Genomic DNA, 18,269 nt, shown 5'->3' on the forward strand with positions numbered 1-18,269 from the left:
TGCATTGTTAATTTTTTCAAACCATTGTAATTGTAAAACATCCTTTGAGTAATAGAAATTTCTTCCTGGCTGCCATTTTCTCCACAAAGGTGATGGGCGTACCTTGGAGACTTGTATGTTTTATTATTTACACAGTCAATCATGCACATCTTTTAAACAGTTAAGGAAAGCGCCACGTTCAGATGCAATTGCTACAGCACTTTCTCATGATATTTAAAAAAACATATTGATGCATGAAGCTTGAAAGTGAAATCATTTTCCCTACTGCTTTTCATTCATAATGGGAGGCTGCAGTTTGTAAAATTGCTCCAAAATGATAGAGACTGTATTTTTTTAATAACTTTTAGTAGATAGCACTTGCCTACAGTTCCCATCTTTAGATCTCACAGCATTTTTGGCTACTGTTTTAAGTATTTTTATAAAGAGAAGTTGAACGTTGAGTAACTTGTCTGAGTAACAAGTTTACAATTAAACTAAAGTTAAAACCCAAGTCCCGTGAACAGCATTATAACAGAAGCATCATTATTTGTCTCTTAACTAATACTGCCTTGGAATTTTGTCCAATGCTTCATCCACTCCCAGCTGATTAATTAATTTTTCCCCAGGTTCTTTTCCTTTCTTATTTCTTATTTCTACCCATGAGTATAACCAACTTTATTGGAGAGTTATGAAGTCTTCCAAAGTGGGAGAGGTGAAGAAAAGAACTTTCTTACATCTTCAACTAGATATCTATAATTTTTTTTAAACTTTAAGAGCTGGTTTGGTTACACAAAAGAAAACCCCAAATCATGATAGCCCCCCTTTATTCAAATGAAAGTTTCAGATTAAAAATGTAAGAGATTACAGGAATACTATTCCTTCATTTGTACAAAAATCTAAATTTCAGCAGATTGATTCTAGTACTGCAAATAGATCTGTGTCTGTATGTCCTCCTTCCCAACCCACACACGGATAATGATCCTTCTTCTGATACATTTAAGCAGAAGAAATGCCAAAAGAAAAACTTTGTTAATTGGAAGGGGGGGAGGAGGAAAAAAAATTAACTCCATTGTGAAAATAAACAAACCCAGGGTCAAAATATCCATTCAAACCATGGCTTGAACTGATTTTTCCATTGCCATTGCAGCAGGCCCATCCTTGGTGAAAAGCTCATTTTGGAAAGCCTCTGGGCTGAGAGTCCATTACCTCAAATTCAGCATTCTTTCTTGGTACCTTTTTGGAAGTAGGATTCCACTTTGTAGAATGCATTATTGGATATTTTAACAAACTCTGGCAGGGAAGTGGGGTTTAGTCCTCTTCTCTGGTTCATTACATTACGGTGGGTAATGGTACGAACTCATCAACCAGCAAGAACTGGGAAGACGAAAATGAGCAGAGCACTGACGTAGCTCCCGTGCTGTCCAGTTCATGCACACTAGCCAGAAGGATTAAGGGCTTCAGCTTTTCGCCTTCCTCCAGCACCAGCTAGCACAGCCTGTTTTCCCATGTCTTTTGATGCACTGATGGGTATACAGCCCTTCCGCCCAGTTCAGACAGGGGCTTTGTTCACCTCAAAACTGCTCTACTACCTTCCTCCCACATGCCACACCTCTGCAGAGACTGCATTTGGTCATAAGGTCCTTAAAGAAATATTTTACATTAGGGTTCGCCAATTTAAAAAGTGTTCAGCGACAAAAATACTACAATACCTAAAACCTGCTGAAGAATCCAAAATGATCAGAATCTATTCCAAAATACTGCAAGCAGAATTACTTGCAGACTTTTTAATTCCTTGAATGGAATAGTCTTTTCTTTGTTAATATTTGTTTGACAGTAGGATACCTACTTTCTTTTTTGAGCTTGCTTTTTGTTTCCCTCAATTTATCATGATTTCCCTTAATGAAATGATACTGGAGTGTTAAACGTACATACGTCACCAGAAAAGGATTTTCATGAGCACAGAAAAAGATTTGTTCATTCATTCCTGGATGTTGGAAGACCAGGATCAAGATTTCTGTGAAGCAATTAGAAGCATGAAACAAACAGATTACGGTTTGCAATTACTTGTAATGTCAACTCTGATAGAAAAATCTGAAGGATATACGCTAATTCCTGTTAAGTGGCCACTTAACAGCTCTAACAAAGCAACTGAAGCGAGACAATTCACTGTTGTCATAGAAAAACTTTGTAACTGCATTGCCATTCCAGTCTGCAAAGATTTAGTCACAGTTAAAGACCAGGAGAGGAAGAAAAGTGTTAGACATCAATTTGTCAGGCTATGGTTGCTAGAAAGGCCACAGCATAAGACCAACTGATTAAATAACAACTGTTTCTACAGAAACAGTATAATTGTTTCTGTTGCCAGAAAGAGTGTAATTCACGCCATTTCTAGATCATTCAAGTCAATTTTATAACCATGACATACTTTTTTATATACATATACACATATGTATACATATACACATTCATACAAAATATAACTATGGTATATGTATCACAGTTATAGGAGTTCTAGAATAACTACTTTGTACACACTGTTCAGCTGAACAAGACAGTCACGGTGAGCACTGCTTGTCAGTGGCAGTGATGACAGCAGAGTTTTAGTCAAGTCAAGCAACCACAGATTTCTTCAAGAGCAACCCAGTTTGCCTTGCTCCAGCTGAGTCAGCACCCCGAATCCCCAAGTTTGGTAGAGGATCTCAAACAGTGCTAAGAAGGCCTTGGGAGGTGGACACAGCAGGCATTTTGAGCAACCCTGTATTAATCAGCAAAACTGAACCGCGGAGAGTTGGGTACTGCAACTGAAACTATTTGGATACTATTTTGTCCTCCCAGAAGCAGCGTAACAGAATTTCCTCATTAAAAGTTCAACTATCATTCAAATACCAAAACAAATAACTAAATTACTAACTCAGTAGGAATTCAAAAGCCGAAAGGCAGACGAAGAAAAGACCTATAGTTTTCTGTCCGGAGGCTAAAACAGTGGCTGCCTGGCTGCTCTCTTGAGCCTCAATCAAAGCACAGGTTGGCCAAATCTGTGACCTGCTCACAGGGTCAGACTGCTTTGATATCCAGCAAGCACTTGCTAGATAATAGTAATCAATGGAGATTAGAAGCTATACATTAATCCGTGAATGCGTAATATTTGTCAAAAGAGAGACCAGCATCCTGCATTATTTTGCAGGTGCTAGAATTACTTAAAAATAATAAATAAAAGCTCAAGCTATAAAATTCAGCTAAATTCACATTTATTTCTAACTGCTACTATTATTCCACTGTGTCAGTAACCAATAATGCTATCCCAGAGTAGAATATTGCTGCCAATTTTACAAGCAAGCAATAAAAATAGTTTTTGACAGAATTAAAACTGCATTTCTTTCCATTTATTTATTCATTCAACAGATGCATTAGCCAAGACTCTGCACAAGAACAGAATATTAAATTATATCAGCTGGATGTGTTTCTAAAAAGAATCTAAAAAATTAAAAAGATTAGTGATTTGGTGAATTCATTTCTTCAGCATCTATGACTAGCAGCTCTCAGCGATCTTAAAACATACTTGGAAAATATAGATGCTTTCAGGCAAGAACAGAAAGAGAAAATAAACTTTGCATCGTAATCACAGATTTAAACAAAGATTTAAAATTACAGATTAGCAATTTTATGTGGACTCTCTACAGTCCACAGTTCTCTGCAGCTGCTGGTCTATGGAATTTTTGGGATCAATCCCATTTCCATTCTCATGTCTTTGTGTTGTGGATGTGCAAATCTACTCAAGGCAATTTTGTGCCCAGCTGATCACAGGATGCTCTCCAGCAAATTGCCATACACGGCAGTTGTACCCAAAGGAATTATATTGTGGTACCAAAGTGAAGAAATATTGATATTGCTGAAGATTTTTTTTTAAAAACCCAAAAATCTTAAAGCAAGGTTTACAAGTCAAGCTCTTAGCAGTTTCCTACAAAAGCGACCATGAAACTCAACATTCAACATTCTCTGTCCACTTATAGCAAAAGATCATTAAGAAAATGAGGAAAGCCTATATAAATAGTTCTGAAGAGCACCTCAGTCACCCTTGTAGTAATTCTTACAACTTCCCTGTCCTTGCATCTGACTCCTTTAGTTCTCATCAAAAATTCATCCTACCAACTCCACGCCTGGCTCATCCTAAACAGACCTATCTTTTCTTCCTCCTTCTGCCACATCACACACACATGTAAGATACAGGTTATATTGGGAAGGATAAGGGAAGGAGAAATGCACCAAAATACAAGGCACCTAACATGCAAATGAAAAGTTTTTCCAGTATGGCACAACCCAAAGTACTGTACATAAAAGCACAATATCCAGTTTGTTCTATTCGTAATATTGATTTGTTTAACTGTTAGGTCCTATATGATTATAGGTTTTGTTTAGCAAATATCTTTACACTTAATTTAACTTCCTAGTTGATGTCAAAATCCAGGTGAAATATTCTCCAAACATGGTTCTGTATTTTTGTCCTGTGTTTAATAATATTCTATGCATGCTGCAAGGCCTGTTTCCTTAGAGATGTGTGTGGGGTTTAATTTTGAAAAACTGGATGATGAAGTAGAGAGTTCTATAGTGTTTCATCGATATATTTTTTTAAATCTCATTAATTATTTGCACGTTCTGGGGGTTTGTTTTGCTCCCCCCCCCCGCTTCCAATGCAGTTGAGGGCTTAAAGCAATTTAGACAGAAGTAAGGTTAGTGCAAGAAATAATTTATATTCTGACTTTGCCAATACATTACTTTACTTTAGGAAAAAAAATGAATGTCCTGAGAGAAAGATTTAGATACATGAACTATTTTTCCACTCAAACCTCAATTTGCTCATTATTACTCCAAAGCATTGCCTTGGCTTAACTTTTTTGTCAAGTCTAGTTAGACATAAAAAATCTGTGCTTAAAGACATGCAAGGAGAATAAATGTGGAAAAATTACATAGTCCCTGCATTTTTTCAAAAAGAAATTGGTCTTGTATTATAGAGACTGGACAGATTCATGAAATACAGACAGACTGTCCAGATCTGCCCTAGGCTTCTAGCATGTAGCCAAACTGTTCTTCTACAAAAGAGAATGATGTGAAGAGAAACTCTGAAGCAGGTACAGGAGGCTCAGGTATTGTGGCCATGGACATCGTACAAGCAGCTAAAATCCTTAGTTGAAGTGTTAATCCACACTATCTCTACCTGTCCATATAAATTTGCTCTAGATTAAGAGTACTGAATACAGACTAAAATTTCTGTGACTAATATCAACCTTTATTGCCCCAAAGTACACTGTAATAGCTGCTTTGCCTACAGGCTTCAAGATTACTGAGAGCAGCTTTTATACTCTCACAAACTGTATTAAGTACCTGCTATCATCACAGCCTGTAACATTCATCAAGGTATGCATTCAACTGACAATCCAAAGAGCCATATAGTCCTTACATACAGATGTACTCAAACACCAAGGGAAAATTCTTGTTGAAGTATTCTACCCTAGACCAAAGTACATATTGATTATTGTGATAATGCCGGCTTAAAGATTTTGGAGTGGGAGTGTTAAAGAGGGTATTATCAAGAACCCAATAAACACGTAGACACCTTGATTTTTTTTATGGTGGTGAACAAAATAAGTTTCTGAAAAATATATTAAAAACTTGCAGGGGGAAAAAAAGTTACCCTTGGGGGGAACAGGAAGAGCTGGCTGAGTTTTTCTTTCTCCTTTGAGAGCAATACAGCAGGAAAAAGTATTACAACATAAAACAACTTTAAAAAGAAACATTTCCAACCTAACCACCAGCAGGCTTAAAATAGTAACCACTTTCAAAGGGCAGGCTCTCCTTTCCTTCCATTCTTTCTCACATTAAAACTAATTTGCTTGATTAATAAGAGAAATAATGTTCTCCTCCATATTCAGCTGTCCCTCAGGGGCAGTCATTGCTCACTGGGCATCGTATCTACTGTGGAAAAAATGAGGACTGGAAAAGACCTCTACTTGTATCAGAACTCCAATTTCTCTTTTAGAAAGACAGCATGGTAACGGGCAGAGTCAGTATGTAATAACTCACATGGGTTTCCTGTTGATAGGTTGTAGCAGTTGCTATATTCTGTCTTCCACATTTCCTCCAGGAGCTCCTAACCGTAGGTATCAATTTGCAGAGTTGCTAGCCTACCTAGTAATACTGAAGCTTCCCACTTTGATAGCTACCGGAAATAATGCAAATAACATTTTTCCGTTTTCCCACTCCAACTACACTTTATAGCTCCTATCACTGCAACTTGTTCTACCTATACCTTTTAATTTATTAAGTAGATCATCAGTGAAGGCTGCTGAAGAATGTGACAAGTTTTTTTCTCCATAAACTTGCATTTGCTCATCATCCATCGGTGTAACAAAAATGTCTCCACCACCCATTTTCAACTTCTCAAGATTTTATTACTAAAATAAAACCCTAGTTATTAGGCTCCAAGCCTAATGACTGCAAAGCCACTTCTAGGCATCAACCACATATGAAGCAAAACATTATTCCCTTCCTCAGACATACCACTGACGCTACCGCTCTCAGCCTTCCCCCAAAAAACAGCAAATGAAAGCATTTTTCATACAAGCTCTGGTTTGCTTCAGTACTACAATAAGTGATTTCAAATACAACAATTATGCAGTGAGGTTAAAAATACTTCAGGAGATGGAAAAAACCTGAAACTATGGTTTAGGCACAAAAATCCTTGATATTTGAAAGCTTCATAGATAAAATCAGTTCTTCATATGCACGCATTTTAAACACAGTTTAGGTATTTATTTTAGACTCTAGAGCTACAATATGTATGTTTAAAAAAACCCAGAAAATATCAAGGGTAACATATTTCTATTTCATTTATCCTCTTGAGAAAGTGAGAGATATTTTTAAACAATCAATAAAGAAAAAATTAAACTATATTACAGATACATTATGGAAACTACTGCACCCAAACAACAGAGGAAGAAAGAAAATAAACTGAAGATGATACCAACACAAATCTAAATTTAGATCTACATGCACATCAATCAAATGAATATTCTTTTTAGCAGAGCAAATGGTGAAGCCAACACACTGCACTAGCTGTGTTCAATTTCCTTACTATTATGCATTTATCATCATAGCTTATTACTTTTAAACTTCTCTCACATGTCTTTCCACAGCACTACATAAACAGATTTTCTATCAGTTTCCCTGAACAACCTTGCAAAAATAATAACTCAAGAACTAAGGTGGCAAAGAGGGGAAGACAGACTACTTTATCATTTAAAAAAATCAGGCAAGAAAACACGTAGTACTGCATATCATTTTTCAGATTCTGAGAACTTAATGTGAGGAATAACGCCTCTATCAGAGCAATGTGAATGACTTCCTCCATTTGAACTGAACACAGGGGCCTGAGAGATGGTTTTAACCACTTATAGCAGTCATTCACAACTGGGGGGGGAATCTAACTACTGTCCACAGGTTTTGTTTTGTTGTCTGAAGAGGGCAAATTACGCTTCTGTCACTGCAGTTATATGGAAACACGCAGAGTTACGGTGTGTGGTCACTGAACTTTGATTTTAAAGGTAGTAAGCCTACCGGATCCTTTTCACATGCTTTTTGTAGCGCTTCCAAAGCGAATCGGCCAAGGGACTAACTGAGCGAGACTGCAATGTATAAACTCACCCTGGCGGTAACCCTTACACTGTGGGTGATCTTAACAAAATGGAAGTTTATGTTGTGATTCCGGTTCATGTTGCGTTCGCTCTTTACTCACAGGGCAACTAAGATCATAAGACTTTTGTCTCGTAATTTCAGCTAGAAGAATGCTTGCTACTAGGCACACCATGTGAACACTATCTTAATGAAGAGAAAATCGTATTGCCTTCCTGTTTTTAAAACTGACTAGAAATAAAGGCTATCCAAGATCTCTGTCGAATAAACAACTCTAAGGAAAATCTTCCTGTTTTCTTGTTCTGTTTTAAATTAGCAATTCCACTTAAAGGATATTATAGCAGGAAGGTGTGTAACAAAACTCCTGCATCAGAGGATTGTAACAAGGTAGCTAGTGCTGCTCCTGCTGCTGCCCGTCCCACATATTTTGCCAGGCACGGCTCCCACAGCATCAAGGATATCCGATGGAGAACTCTGAACCAGATCCTGAAGTTTAAACCCTGCATGTTAAGTTCAGCTACCTCTGAACCCAATTCACTGTCATAAGCCAGGCAGAAAGCTTAGCGAAACACTTATATTGATGCCATTCTGTCATGCACCTAGCACAGCGCCGTCACGAGCTAGGACTTGGAGATGCTAGGCAACGCAGCAACCCAAGCAGCAGGGAGTAACACTGAAAACTTCTTCCAACATACAAAATATTTTGATGAAAGCAAGGTAAGCGACCACCTGGGACTTGAAACCACGAGGCAGTATTTCCTCCTTCCACAGACACACAGTGTCAGCACTCCAGCTTCAGCACTCTTCAGCTCTCGTGCTAAACGACTTTCCAACTTAGGGAATCAACATTCTCTCAGGCTCACTTTCACAAGCTTAAACAATGCGAGCAGGTGGCTTTTTGCTTTGTAGGTTTGAAGCAATACAAAAGACATGATGTCAGAACTCCAAAAGCCTTTCCATAATAATGAAAAGCCTCACTAAAATTCAGTAGCAATTGCCAACTTGGAACTAAGAATATTTTATAAAAGCAGAAATCTCTCAAATTCTCAAGAGTATTCAAAGTACAATTTTAATACAGGAAAAACTAAATTCACAGCAATATTGCAATTTTTAAAGAAAAATGAAAAATTTGTCTTGAAATTTACAGTGACTATTTAAAATTTTGCCAGTAACTACTACAATATACAGCACCGTTCATTGCAAATGTTTATACAAGAGGACAAATCACTTCCATGGAGAAAAGCTGGAGTCAGACTGATGTTATTCAAATTACTTTTAAATTTACCAGACATACTTCCCTCCTGAGGATAACTGGTATTCCCCCCCCCCCCCCCCCTTTTTTTTAACTAAAATGCTTAAATGATTGTGCAATAATGCTCCAGGACCATGATTTAGCTACATCACTGAACCAAATTTACTGTTATGATATGAAAAGGATGCCTTCTCTATACATGAGTGATAACCAGCACTGGTTCTCTAATTCTTCCTTGGTATCACCTCATTGTGCAAAACTAAAACAAGATACAGTTTCAGTCTTACTTGCTAAAGGGCATTCTGTAACTTACACATTTCTTCATGAGTGCAGGAACTTCCAGTGCTGAAAAGGTCAATAGTTGAACTAACACAGAATACTACTGAACAAATAACCTATGCCTAACAGTTACACAAAATCAAATGAATCTTCTAAGACATTTTTATTTCGTAGCATAAGAGGGTAATTTTTCTGTACTCAAGCTGCTATGCTAACATTAATCCACATCTTGAAAATGAATATATATTCATTATATAGATAAAACTAGATAAAAATATAATATATATATAATATATATGGTTTATATATAATACATTTTATATCTATTTAAAAATACTTGTCTTTCTGTTGCTTCCAAGGGTGTACATCTTTGCAAATACAAGAGGAAACACAATGAAATTATATAACTAAGCTGGAAAATCTGAATTTTTTTAAACCTATGAAGGTTATTCTAAAATGGAGAAACTGAGATCAACCATGTCCCATGTGTAGGAATGTTTTCTGGCAAGGGAAAAATGGAACTTAGAAATGTAAAAAAAATGAAACCTCAACCTAAATAAGTCATTATAAAAGTAACAAAACAAAGCAAGCTGTATGGCAATGAACAATCAGGGAGAAAATAAAATAAACATTAAGGATAGGACACTGAATGGAAAATTAATTCTGTGGATGTCAGTCTTTACTACAGAAAAGGAATGGCAGTCTTAGAACCATTCTCGATAGATTAAAGAAATGAGAATAAAGTACTTGTGTCAAAAGAAAGAAAAGACTGCATTACCATCAGAGTCAGAATAGTACTTATGTACAAATTCTAGCAGAGTTTTTGTCATCTATTCAGCATATCACTCTTAAACAATAATAAACCCCTTTACAACTAGAACTTGTGTACTGGACAGGAGTCAGATTTACACCTTTTTCAACTTAAAAGCATGCTGCAGCATGATCCAGGCCAGCAAGCCATAATTTCAGTATTGGGTAAAACAGAACACCTTGACAAATCCAGCATAACAAGGGCACATCAGTACAACTCCCGAACCCAAACTGCTATTACCCACTGTTTATTTTTCCTTGATACTAATAAAGTTACTGGATTTTCAACAACATTCTTTGCAACAGACTATTGAGGAAACCAAGATGCGATGAGATAAGAAACACATTTTGGATACGGATCACGAGCTGCTGGAACAGACACAAACAATAAACTATCCAGAAGAGCTACACTAGAACTGCCCAGCGTACGTAAGCGCAAGGTACAGGAGGATCTATCCAGCTGGAATTGTGCAGATGCATCATGTAAATAATGCTGAAGAACAATCCCAGCACAAGATGCCCAAGTCACCCAATACTCATTTTCTAAAGCGACTTAGGCTCTACAGAGATTATGCGTCACTGAAAAATTTGTACGAGTTAGAAGCCCAAGTCTCTTGCAAATACAAGAACAGAGAACATTTTTAGACCCAGAAGCAGTAAAATTCTAAATAGCCACTAAATGAGCAGCAAGATTTGAACTAGGAAACAAGACGTGCAGCCCCAAGAAAGAAACAAAAGCACTGCTGAAGCATTCAGGGGAGATAATCATAGAAACTGAAAAAATAATAATGCAGAGAACAAGGGAAGTAAGTGGACACAGTTTCCCAACTGTGCCCATAAAGATCTTCATGAATGTGTTTATTCCATGACACCTGGATCTTAAGACAGTCTGTGATAGCTTTATGTAAAGATAAATGTTAAAGCACTTTAAAAGAATGCTAAAACTCCAAAATCAAGGGCTCTGATAGAAAACATCAGAATGGAGTACTTCATTTGGCCCTGCTAGACCTTGTGAGCCTCAGGAGTCTTTTTAACAAAGTAAGCTGCTTTTAAAAACTGCAGTGCAAGAAGCTGCATTCGGGGTGATCTTACCAACTCACCAGCAGAGTTTAGACCTCCAGATCTACAAATGACCTACCACCGTTTCGGAATGCAGTAACAGTCAATGCTAGGACATTACTTCCTGTGTGTAGAAAGTAAGACAGTAGATAAAAGATGGAAGACGACCAAGAAATGTGCTACAACTTCCATTTTTTTGGACTTCCTGCTCTCAGCAAAACAGAAAAACATATTCAAACAGTTATGACTCCTGAATTCAATTTAAAAGCAGTACGGGATGTATGCTATGGCAACTGCAGTTATACCTACCCCTGTGCACCCAGCGCCTCTTTCCATGCCCATGCCTCTGCTCCCTTCTGCTCCACTCCGCTTCAAGCTCCTGCCTCTCTGCATTTATTTTCTCTCCACATCAGACCCAGCTGCCTCAACTCCTCACAGCTCTATTCTCTGTCACTTTCTGGGTCTCCCTCTGCCCTTGTCTTGCCATTCTCAGTCCTACCACCCTTCATCACCAATCTCCTGGTTTAAGACTCCAGCTGTTCCCTGGTATTTCTACCCTCTCATTATCCTTCCACCCCACTTTTCACTCTCCTAAAAGCCCAAATACCAGTCAAATTCCTTCTCTTCCATTCTGATGGATGGATATAGAAACAGGTATAAGAAGAGCATATTTTTCTGTCTGTGCTGGGTGTCTGCACATAGCTCTTCTTGCCCACTCTTCTCTAGCTACCCTTTGAGGATGATGTCATCTGTTCACACCATCTTAACTAGCATCTGCACAGCAATGGCTTGTAAGCATGTCTATCCATCCACCTACTCCTGATTGCCTCCATATGGTACTGCATCTTCTCCTGCTTTTCTCTCCAGAAAACTTAAGCTTGATATGTTCACAACTCAGCTCCTTATCATTCCTCTCCAACACTTCTTGCAGATAAAACTTTTGCCATTATCACCTCCTGTAATATAGGAAGTCTTTGTGACCCCTTTGCCTGCGTTTGACCCACATATCCACGCTATATCCAAAATCCCATTACAATCTTCCTCCGTGTGTACATCTTTTTCTCTCTAACAGTACAGCTCATCCAGTATCTCCATCTTTGTTCAGGCACACACTGAAGAATTAGAAAGGGAGACGGAGATTCATCTGTTTAAATTTAGGCAGGCTTCCCTACTTATCCTAAGTCATGTTGAAAGTGAGGCAAGTAAATCTCTTTAACATATTCATATTTATGCTTTCATTTCAGGAATCCTCTTTATCACATCACCCTTAAGAGCTATGCTGGTATCACTGGTTTCAAGCTCTTGGGAGGCAGACAATACAGGTACAGCTCAAAGAGCTCAATCGGTTGCTACTCAGCATAGCCACCTGGTACCTACTGATCTTTGTTCAAAGTTTCTACGATCTTTATTTAGGTATTTTCTGAACGTAAAAGAGTGCAGAATAGGAAGCACGCTAGATGGATATGTAGCCATTTTAAAAAATAAATAAAGTATGCTGTTACCTAAAGATAAATAATATATTGGATGGCTGTTGGAGAAAAAGTAAAGAGAAGAAATGCAGACATCTGAGTTACAGAATTGCATTTTATAATTGCATTAACAACTTAAAAACAGAGGACTCCATCCAAATTTGACCAAAACTGCCATCTTAATACAGCTGCTTAGTGTAAGAACCATGCTTTAACATTTAGTGCTTTATCGAACTTAAAAAACAAAAAAAAAATTAAAAGATCTTTAAAATCAAGAAAAAAAAACCAGAAAAAGCCCCACACCCCATACTTGTTTGAGATGAAAAACTACCAGCAGAACATTTTATACTCAGATACTCTTAAATTACTTGCTTCACCAAACTGATCTTTTAAAAAAATTATTTTGGGTTGTATACTGAATTTATTTCCTAGGTTTATTTTAGCATTAGTACTAATTAAAACAGATATTGTGCTACACTTCTCTTACTTGTCATTATGTAGTTGTGAGCATTGTTTATACTGATAGAACAGATTCAGAAATAAATTACAAAACAAAAAAGTGAAAATGAAGACACCCTCTGCCCCCTGCAAAGTGAAGGTCAGAACATCATGCAAGACATCCTTACAAAAACCTGTGAAGTCTCTAGCAAAATTAATGTGGAACATACTGTATTTTTTTAAGAGTTAACATTTCAACAAAATTAACAACCTACACTACTATACATACATTGTACATGGTGATGGAGCATAACAATCATTCTTTTCAGATTCATGAATTAAACTGAATTATCAACCCATTTTAAGGGTCTGAATAATCTCTGTGAATCCTAATAGAAATTTTCCTAATGTACATGCAGGTACCAACTTGTCCTGAATACAATTTATTCAAGACAAGACCTAAATGTTCACTTGCATATAAACATATCAGGTGAAATTCAGCATGGCTCAAAGAGGCAGTTTTATTTCAGAGATGTTCTTAGGACAAAAAAAAAAAAAAGGAAAGTGGGCAAATTCAAATATAGACTGTTGGAAGCTTTTTAAGTAATAAACGTTTAATCCCATTTTTTTTAGTGTCATGTGGTTTCCAGTGTACACAAAGTAAAGAGTGAAAAGGTAAAAATAAAACTGGCATACCCTTAATATATTCGAGAATTCATAAATCATTTGTAAATTTAGTCCTTTTACAAAAGAATCCTTATATAAATGGGGGGGAGGGGGGGCATCAATCCCATATATGAAGCACAATTTAAGCCCAACATCACTGACCAATCAAAATTAGTGAATGCACTGCATCTCTCTGCAGTGAGGAGAAGCGACAAGGTAGGCTGTCATTCTGCAAAAGCTGCCCATCGCAAGCTTTCCTCTCAGAAGCACTGCTTTTCTTTTTTAGAAAGCTTGAATCTCAGTGGTGTCTCTGGAGACAAGAAGCCTTCAGTATGTTAAATTACTTTCATTATGTATTTTCAGATGCTTATTGATTCTACAGTAGGAAGAGTGGGAGACTGCAGCAGCCTGTAAACCAGAACTAAAGCAGTTGTATACATTAGCAGTATGCTGAAACAATGGCACAGTACAGGCACAAATTTTCATTAAGGTCATTTTTTGAAGATATGCTTATTACCCTCTTTCCCTTCTACTCTGCTAACAAGTGAACAAAATGAATCCCTCCAACCTGGAACTGCTTCACCTGCATCGAGAATTTATCAAATCTTTAGTGGAGGTAAGATCTGTTCCTTATTATGGTATTCAGAATAAGCAACATTTAACAAAAAAAAAATTGGAGAAAAAAGGGAAGAGATCAGATTCAACTTACATTAAGCGCTAGTATCTTGTTATATTTGAGACCAGGAAATATTCAAATGCTATTTCCCCCTCCCCATTAAAAACACAATGGTAGAAAAATGTTATCTTGTATGAAAGTCTTGCAGAATATTAAGAACCTGTTTTGTTCGTACAACATAAAAGCAGTACAGTTTAAGCTAATACAGTATTGGGGAAAAAAACTACATAATGCAACTGGGAATATTTTTTTCCTCCCTCAGCAGTATTTCCAAATATTGGCAGTTAAATATGTTACAGATTTATTCAGGTACTCCTTGAAGGATCAGATAGTCTGTAATTAGTGTATACTTACTGCTTTATGAAGGTTGGCTAATATGACTAACCTCTGATTGCTAAAGAAATCCCCCTTTTTTGGGTTTTTTTTTTTAAACTTATTTCTTTCGTTACCCTGTATATTCAAGCCATTTATTGAAAACATGGATTTGCTAAACATTTATTTCAAGAAAAGAAATTATAACAGTGTGCAAATTAAACAAAAACATATTACCTATAAAGCTCATTGATTCTGCCCAATTTCTCATTAAATGACAAGAGAGTTGTATGTATAAACGACCTGCTCACAAGAGCTATAAAACTACATTTTCTAGCTCTAGTCACAGACACTCTACATCCAACAGTAATTGCTTCTAGTTGGGGTTTTTTGTAACCTGCACTATTTGGAGAATAGGAAACTTGTCCAAAAAACTAAATTCATGTAAGTTGACAGAAGAATGACATGATTTTACTAGCAAATAGTGAACACACTAACTGATTTCCTATGATATCTGTAAGATCCAATTTTAGAGATCTTTTATTCATGAAATAAGTTATATTAGAAAATATATTCTTGCATTACTTTATTTTGAAATTATAACCCCTACTTTTAACCTTTTTTTTCCTCCCCTTCACAAGGGCATGCAGCAACTAATTCAGTTTTACAACTGACAATATGAAGAATGCAGTTGACCGGGTATCTTTCTAGCTGTATGACCTACAAGCAGCAGGATGCATCACTAAAATGTATTCTTAAGACATAAAGGAATTAGAAACAAAACATGGAACACACTTGCATTACCATTTACGTGCACAACACTTCAACAATATACATGGAAGACTAACACATCTGCTCAGATTTTCATTAAAAGAAGAGTGCAATGATTGATTCTTAAAATGGTGAGCATTTCTTAAAGAGGGATTTATAATTTAAAACCAGAATTGTGGAAACTACTGATGCATGAAGAAACAATGAAACATGAATTCCCAAAAGGAGAATATGCATACTTCACCAGCAAGCTGAATAAGGGTTTAACCAAGCTTTTTCTATACTACTCATTAAATAACTTATTTGTCATAATGACTAATGGATATTTTTCTCTCAATTTTATGGTCTGTTATGTATTCTCCTTAAACGAAAATAAACCAAACTAGGTAACTCATGGTTACCCTCAAAGCACATGAACTGGATTTTATGATGTATAGCAACTTCTTTGACTAAGCCATCACTCAAAAGTAATGAGCAGGAATATTACAGAAAGAAACACGCAACCATAAACTAAAGGATGTCTACATACACTCTGAACACAGAGATCAGAAATTATTTTTTTTTAAACCTGGAAAATAAAAGCAGGCTGCTACAAAATGCAACAGGGGAAACAAATTAACATCACTTAAAAGAAGGTTTATTTGTTATTGCTGGCTTGAAACTCAGAACAGACACACAGAATATGCACTGGTCTGTAGAAGTATCTCAGGCGATTAAGAAGTCCCCATGTTTAATAAGAATTTTTTGCTGCTGAAGTGCTGGAACAAAAAAAAGAAAAAAAAAAACCTGCAAGGAATGAAATAAGAGCCCAGCTACCACTTGGTTTCCAGGTTACAGTGCATGTCAAATACCTGTCAGTGACACCATGTATCAATTTATGACAAGCTGCTGCAATGATCTGAAAGGCCCTTGAGGGACGGAGAACAGGTAGGTCAGCAGCTGCATGCACCCCTCCTCTGCTCAGCATTTGCAAGGGAACAGGCACTGTCCAGAAAGGCGATGCATTGGGTAAATTAGCTCCCTGCCTTGACATTTCTGCTTTTATTTAACTGAAATCTAATCAGTGCAACAAGGATGTTTAATCTGTTCATCAGACTTAGCACATCTGAAGTTTTCTGTTTTCACAAAATTTCAGTTGGCATAATGTTAAGAGTTAAGATCATCATTTGTTTTAGCAGATCTGCTTTTGATTTCCTCCTGGCTTTTGCTAATATGAAAGAACTCCATTTATCCAGTAATGCATTTGGAATGGTTTCTTGAAATCCATTCACAGCCAGGACTGGACACAGAGGAAATCGTATTCCTGAGGGTTAATATAAACCTAATAGAGGTTGCCTAAATTAGAAATTAAACAAAGCTGTTGAAATATTTCTTGTTTCATTTCACACCTGAGACGGATACGGTCTAATTTACATCTTTTGTATTTAAGAGGCACATGTGAAATAACTGTTGAAGCATACCAAGAATTTTCATCATACAATTTGCAATTAATAGTATTGTGTGCAATTGAGGCTTTTCAGAACTGCAGATTAAATCCATTTGCATATTGCATCCCAAGTGTGCTTAATTCATACTTTCATTTAAAAAAGAGCTCATTTTTGTTCACCTTAGTGCTATCCATTTTTAATGTATTCAGAATGGAACAAAGGTCCGCATTTAATTTTGTTTTCATGCCAAGTATGTCCCCTCTTAAATTTACAGCTACCTATTAAAAAAAACCCTCAAGTATAGTAACAAGAAATTGAATAATCTCTCTTTTATTTTTTCATTTCATTACAAACTCAAGAGCTGGCTGACAATATAAATAACACAAACATCAGGTATTACATGCAGTTGCTACATTTACAACCTATCAGCATGTGTAAAAGAAAGCAGATGATCCACAAAATAAAAAAATCTAGATGTAATAAATGCTACTTTTTTTGAACCTCACTTATTCCTAAGAGAAACATGTTATGTATATAAATCTGTTGGATTTAATTGTAGTTTGTATTAAAAAAACAAAACAAACAAAAAACCCAAACCCAAAACCCTGAAAGAGACAATTTTCTTTTTAACTATTATTTTCTAAAGTTACTCCCTTAAATCTATTCTGGAATAAAATTAAATACTCTTCCACTCCATGTAGGCACTGATTTCTCAAAGAAATTGAATATTCAAATCAGAAAAAGGAAATGTACTATTTGTATAATAAACTCCATTCCCCCAACCCCACAGTTTTGCATTTGAAATCATATATACTTATATAAAATTGTTGTAGTGGTTTCATACATGCAGATGCACACAAGATAAAAGTAAACAGAAGTCTTCAAGCTCTGTAAAAATCTGCTGAATTACAGAACTTCAAGTTTCAACCCACAACGCTAGTGCAAACTCTTCATAAGAAAGAGGCTACTAAATTGCCATAAGTAATTTAAATGTTCTTTTTATGATACATAAGCAACAGTGCTCCATGCTCCTATCACTTTCTTTTTCCACAAGAGCCTTTTTTAAATGATCTTGAGTACTAATTTGTTAATACTTAACAACATTCTTCTAAAATGACCCTCAATGCAATACAAAGGCAATGCACAAGTATAGTTTATTCAACAAATGGGCCCTTTGTAAAAACCACATCACTATAAATAAAGCCTTGTCTCCCTAAGTGGAAGCTTTTAACTTTTTTTTTTTTTTTTTTTAAACAAATCCTGCTTTGCTTTAAAAAGGAAAGACCTTATTCTAGATCCTCCGGCTTTTGAGTCCCTGCCAACCAAAGCTCTGAACATACAGTAAACAAGAGTTCGATAAGAATAAATGCTTTGCCTTCCTTCTCCTTCCCCAGCATTTATCTGCAATAAGTATTAAAAAAATAAATCAAATAGTTCCATATTTT

General features: G+C 36.4%; 1 protein-coding gene across 1 annotated transcript in view; it reads right to left on the reverse strand.

Annotated features, from left to right (window-relative positions):
- The window catches only part of COG5 (component of oligomeric golgi complex 5), a 200,895-nt gene that overhangs the window by 146,862 nt on the left and 35,764 nt on the right, over window positions 1–18,269 (reverse strand). The window lies entirely within an intron of this gene.

The sequence above is a fragment of the Pelecanus crispus genome, chromosome 1 (genome assembly GCF_030463565.1).
Source record: "Pelecanus crispus isolate bPelCri1 chromosome 1, bPelCri1.pri, whole genome shotgun sequence".
NCBI lineage: Eukaryota > Metazoa > Chordata > Aves > Pelecaniformes > Pelecanidae > Pelecanus > Pelecanus crispus.